The sequence below is a fragment of the Tasmannia lanceolata genome, unplaced genomic scaffold, assembly GCF_043159265.1.
Source record: "Tasmannia lanceolata isolate RefF3 unplaced genomic scaffold, GAP_Taslan_0.1 ptg000020l, whole genome shotgun sequence".
In the NCBI taxonomy this organism is placed as follows: Eukaryota; Viridiplantae; Streptophyta; class Magnoliopsida; order Canellales; family Winteraceae; genus Tasmannia; species Tasmannia lanceolata.
In genome coordinates, this window is record NW_027518697.1 from 33,031,242 (window position 1) to 33,037,166 (window position 5,925).

The 5,925-nt window shown below is 33.7% G+C and overlaps 1 long non-coding RNA gene across 1 annotated transcript; it reads right to left on the minus strand.

Moving 5' to 3' along the window:
- Window positions 1–683: 683 nt before the first annotated feature.
- LOC143855165 (uncharacterized) lies at window positions 684–3,098 on the minus strand. The gene is made up of 3 exons (XR_013237713.1): window positions 2,370–3,098; window positions 2,033–2,198; window positions 684–1,488 (listed from the first exon to the last, which is right to left on the minus strand). It is a non-coding gene; the product is annotated as an uncharacterized LOC143855165 (long non-coding RNA).
- Between the last annotated feature and the right edge of the window lie 2,827 nt (window positions 3,099–5,925).

Consider the following 5,925-nt stretch of genomic DNA (forward strand, 5'->3'; position numbering starts at 1 on the left):
TTGAAAACAAAAATACATCACATTGAAATTGAAATAAAAGATAAAATAAAGAAAACTTATTCTTTTTCTCCTTCAATGGTTGAATCATTGTCCTCCTTCAAGCCTTGATCTCGCCTTGGATTGAATCTTGAATAGTTGGATCAAAGAGAGAAAGGGATTCATCTCGTCGATACGAGTCCAACGGATCCGACCACACGCGAATCAGAGCTAAAACGAAGAAGTTATGGTCCGTTGAAGTTTTTAAAAAATAAAATAAAAAACTGCGAAGACGCGACGAGACTAAAAATTCAAGAAGATGGAAGAGAGTTCAAGAGAAATAGATATAGAGGATTTTCGGTGAAAATGATTACTAAATTAAGGGATTGAAAAAGATGTAAGGTGGAGATTAAAAAGCTAATCTTAGGAAACAAATGAAATGATAAGATTAAGGCTTGATGGGCTTTCTATATCTCTTCTAAAAGAAACATGGGTTACTTTCTTATTTTTCCTCTTTCCAAAGTTGTGTATAAAACCTTCCAATTATATCCTCAAGCAACTTTCTAAATGTTAGAAAGAAAATAATGGAAAGTTTCCAAGTTAAGGGATATGTGCATGAAACGACCAAATTGTCTCTATCCTTCGAATAAATTACAACCATGCCACATTAATTTGCAAATGGCTACTCTACCCATTCATGTAATAAACACAAACAATTATATTTGCCTCTCCCCTCTTGATTTCCAAGGAACGATCCAAGCCATCCAATTGACGGTCCACTATGTAAATTAATTGCACCCATAAACCATTCCAATGAGGTGATCCAAACCGTTGAATTCATGGATCCCAATGTGAATTTCGATCTTACCAATGGTCGCTCCTCTTGAATCATTTTTGTGGGCTGATCTTAGTTCAAATGATGGTCAATAATGTAAAATTATTTGCACCTCACAAATCACCTCCATAAGATGATCTTAACCACACATTTTGTGGGCGTTAGAATAAATTGCTTGTACCCCTCCAAATCATTTTTCAAAGTTATTCCGAACCAACCAATTGATGAACCATAGATGATCTAAACCCTTCAAATGATGGGTCACAATGGTGGTGTTCTCATATTTGATCTTTTCTTTGGAATTTCATCTCTTTAGCTCCATTTTCCATGAAAATTCAAAAAGAACCCTGAAACACCAAAAACACACAAAATACCTTAGTAGTACCGCTCTAAACATAAAATATGCATGTTTTTCCTATATACCATTCACACATAAATGTGCTCATCAACGGGCAACAAAGAACTTGGAAGTTGTAATTAATAATTTAAAAATGCAGCAGATTAATCAAGGTGGTGAAACCATAAAAAAATCAAGGTGGTGAAACTGAGTATCTCATCTATCATTGAAATGCAGCAGATTAAGCTTCAAGTAGAAGAAAAAACTGCCTCTTACTGTTTCCACATCCATTAACATGCTTGAACTTCCTCCTCCAGTGGTAGTGATGCAAGCCAAGTCTCTGATATCAAAGGATAATTATGGATTGATAAACCAAAATAAAAAAAAGTCACACATACCAACAAAAGACCAAGGAAAATGACAAACTTGAAGTGTTAAAAAAAAAAAGACACCCCCATCTTATAGGCAAATGAGCAGCAACTTAGACCATGTCGATTAAAAAAAAGGGAATTTTTAATAAACTTGAGGAACTAACTTTAGATGGAGAGAAGAAAAAACACTGACCACCAAAAAAATTATCAGAAGAGAAATAACTTTAGTACGGGAGGACCTAACACCAACCCACATCACACATCAGAAATTTCTTGCAAAAAATAAACTACAAATGGGAGAAATTTCAACCCAGAAGAGACATCAAACTAATTGTTGGATGTCGTGAAAGAATATAAAAGGATGACTGCAAAATGACCAGGATGCTCATATAAATGAATGAAATAATTAAAATTTGGAGTATTTTACAATAGAAGCCCTACCAATTCCTCTTGAAGCAGCAAATTTTAGAGAGAAGAAAATGGGAAAACAAATAATCACCATTTGCAGCTCACCTCTCTGTGGCCAAAAATCTCCTTTGCCTGTGGGTATTGACGAACAATTTGAGACATATGTTCCAAGCAACTCAGAAAGAGCAAAATTGTAGCCATCCGGAAAGTTAGGAATATCATCAGTATACTTTGTATGAAGCTTTCTAGGTTCGTAAACATAGTTCCAGTCCTGTAGCGTGAATATTATCAGGTTAAGATTAGAACAAATCAGCTTCATGACCAAATCCATTAGCTACCTAGATTATCTATTTCAGTTAAAACATCACCATACTAAAGATAAAACAAATAAAGAACTAAGAGAAATTCAAAATAACAAAAAAACTAAAAGAGAACTACTAACACTGTCACAGTAGCTTTAGCTCCCAATTCTGAACACGTCCGTAAAGAAGGGAAAGCCCATCAAACACACCATTAAAACCTAAATCCATGGTAAAAAAAACATATAAAATTAAAAAACATAGAAGAATTCAACATTTTCAGTAGTTAGACACAAGCATTTGAACCTAAAATCCAAAACCCATACAAAAACCCACTATGCAAAATGGAAGTAACCCACAAAACACCGAGGCTAGCTAGAACTCACAGAACACTCATCAGTTGCATTACCTTTGGTTGGATTGTAGCCCACACTAAAATAAGGCAATAAACTACAATAGTTAGATTGTAGGTCACAGAGCACTCATCAATTGCATTATCTTGGTTGTTCTAAGAAGGCTAGCTAGAACTCAACTTATCCAAATGACTCTGAACCTGCTTTATTGAGATGCTTGACCCAAATGTGGGAGGTACTTAGTTTTTTAGAGAAAATAAATGACTGAAAGCCCAGGACGCTACACAGCCAGAAGCCAGCAAAATATTATAGTATTTCTTAGAGGTTTGCGCTCTACTATCTCGGTGAAGAAAGATAGTTTGCCCAAACATATTTAGATTTTCACCCATGGCTTTTTCATTAAAATGACAGATTTGACCTGTTGCTTACGTCAATCTTCATCAACCCAAAATCATGACTATCATCCATTAGAAGACAACAAACAGGTACATTACATGAACTTTGTGCAGAAGCACATAAGTTGCTTCGACACGGACACAGATTACTCTGCCAAAATTTTCATCTTAGTTTTTCTGATGATCTAGAAGCAGAGAACTGATTACTCTGCCAATCAACATCTGCGAGAAATAAGATTCATTAAAGCTCATGTTGAATTGAAAAACTTGTAAGTCCAAAAAATTCCTTTCATTTTTAATGTTTCTTTGAACAACGAAATTATATGAATGGACTCATTAGGATATAATCCGAATAACATAAAAGCTCAAGATCTGAATAATTTGAAGAGCCTCAAAACTGAAAAAAGATTTGAAAACTTAGAAAACATTTTCCTAACAAAGAGATGGCCATACATGAAGTTCAAATTTCATAGTTAATTGTCAAATTAAAAGAAACTAAATCCATTTGGTAGGTTTTGTGTGAAGAATAGATGCCCCAATTAACACTTCATTTAGCAATTTCTTCCATTTCCACCTATAGAGCTGCTTCCAAATCAACATTGACAATAACACATTGATTTGTGCTCATAGAAAAGCTATATAAAAGCGAAGTTCAGACCATTAGCGGCTACTATTTGAAATGGCTAACATTTATCTAAGAAAAGAACATAACATTCATGGTGCAAACAGAAGTTAAAGACATGCATCAAGATATCTAAAATTCTAATGCCAAACAACTCATTTTATTGAAGACTGACTGAAAAAATAGGAAATCAACCTCGTTCATTTATGTTATTCCGGAAAAAAATGTAATTACATAAATTTTTAGAACTCCAACAACAAAAAGAGGGGAGGACAAAATGCATAGTTATTAGAAAAAAATAAACAATAAAAAGAAGACAAAGCAGAATAAATTAAAAGTTCATTCACAACTACTCTCATTAGGGATAATGCGAAAAAAACTACCAAACTAAACATGGAAATGATATTTTCAGAATTTGAAAAATATGTAGGTCCTAGAAAGACAGGACACTTGAAAAGGACAACACAAACTAAAGTATAAAAAAGTTATCATCATTATAATCTTCTAAAAATTCCAAATAATAATAATAATAATAATAATAAATTCTACCAATGTCATGACTAAATAAATTTCTTTTATGAATGCAACTTATTTATCTTCCGAAGATAAATCTTCACTAGTCAGGTAGGTCAATCAAAGGTCAATCCAAAGTTTTCTACTACAGGATGAGAGGAACAAAAAGATTAATGATCAATAAGAAAGAAACACTGGAAAATAAGATAAATAGATCCAAGTAGGAGAAGAGGTAATGAAGGAGTATTCCAGGACGTACGGTGCCACTTGAGGGTTCAACTAAGAGCAATACTTCTAAAATAGAATAATATTCCAAAAAGTGGGTAAGCACTTGCCTGAGAAATCACTAATCCTTTCTGAACCGCTTTAAAAATTCAACAAACTCTCTAAGTTGTAAGAAAGAAATCACCCAAAAAGAAGAGATGTAAAAAAGGGGATCCATTTGAGGTGATCATAAACCTGTTCCATCTGAGAAATAGTTATGAACAATAGCCATCCATAAAGCAAAAAAGCTCCACATCTAATCACCCATGCCTTCCAACAAAATGATAATTAAATACATATACAAAGGAAGCTATAAGCAAAGTTCTCACATCAAATCATTTATCCAATCAACCTCGCCTTCCAACAAAATGATAAATACATATAAGAAGGAAGCTATATGCAAAGTCCTCACAACAATGCATTTATACAAACCCAAAATTAAGAACGCAAGTAAAACCCCAAAATAGTAAGAGAGTCATCAACTAAGAGTGATGCTTTTAATGTTGAACAATATTTCAAAAAAATTGGGATGTACTTCCATGAGAAATCACAACTCCAGGGGTTGAGCCTATAGCTCAGCTGGTAAAGACTGTGTCTTTCACCCTGAGGTCAGGGGTTCGATCCCAGCTTACGTACCAAAAGGGAAAAAAGCTAATATGTTAGTGCAAAGCTAACAAACTGGTAAAACAGACTGAGAAGGTCATTATCAAATATGTTAGTGTGTATATCAATACCCTATGCATATACCTTTGTTGTAAACTTTGGAATTAGAACTGACAAAAGTTCTAGCAACTGCTGGCTTATTTGTAAAAGCTAAAGTAATATAAGGAATTTAGATAGATGCAGCCATTCTTGTGTTCACAAAACAAAAGTGCCAAAATCAATAACCATATATCTTGTTGGATGACAGAATTAAGGTCATTGACCCAATAACAGATAAGAAGAAAATTGGACATCTTTAGCATATAAAAGAGATGTCGAAACCAGCAAGGGTTAGGCAAAAATAAAGTAACAGGTAATCTTCAAAGGAATGTGAAAGCATGTCCCAAGATGACCTACGATATCTTTCAAAGGAATACATGTTGGATGAACAGAAAAAAATAGATTTAAAGTTCAGAAAATATGACCATAGATACTGTTGTCTGTTGAATTGTTGCTCACCTAAAGAGAGCATAATAGTGGTATTCGTTATCTATGTAGGTTTGGTGTAAAAATATATGGATAAAAAGAACTTGATAGCAGATAAAAGGTCTAAATAATAGCCAAAGCTAACATATAAAAGAGATGCCGAAATCAGCAAGGGTTATGCAAAAATAAAGTAACAGGTAATATTCAAAGGATTGTGAAAGCATGTCCCAAGACAACCATCGATATCTGTGAAAGGAATATATGTTGGGCTAACAGAAAAATATGGATTTAATGTTCAGAAGATATGACCATGGATACTATTGAATTGTTGCTTACGTAAAGACAATTAGCATAATAGTGGTATTCGTTATCTATGTAGGTTTAGTGTAAAAAATATACGGATAAAAAGAACTTGATAGCAGAT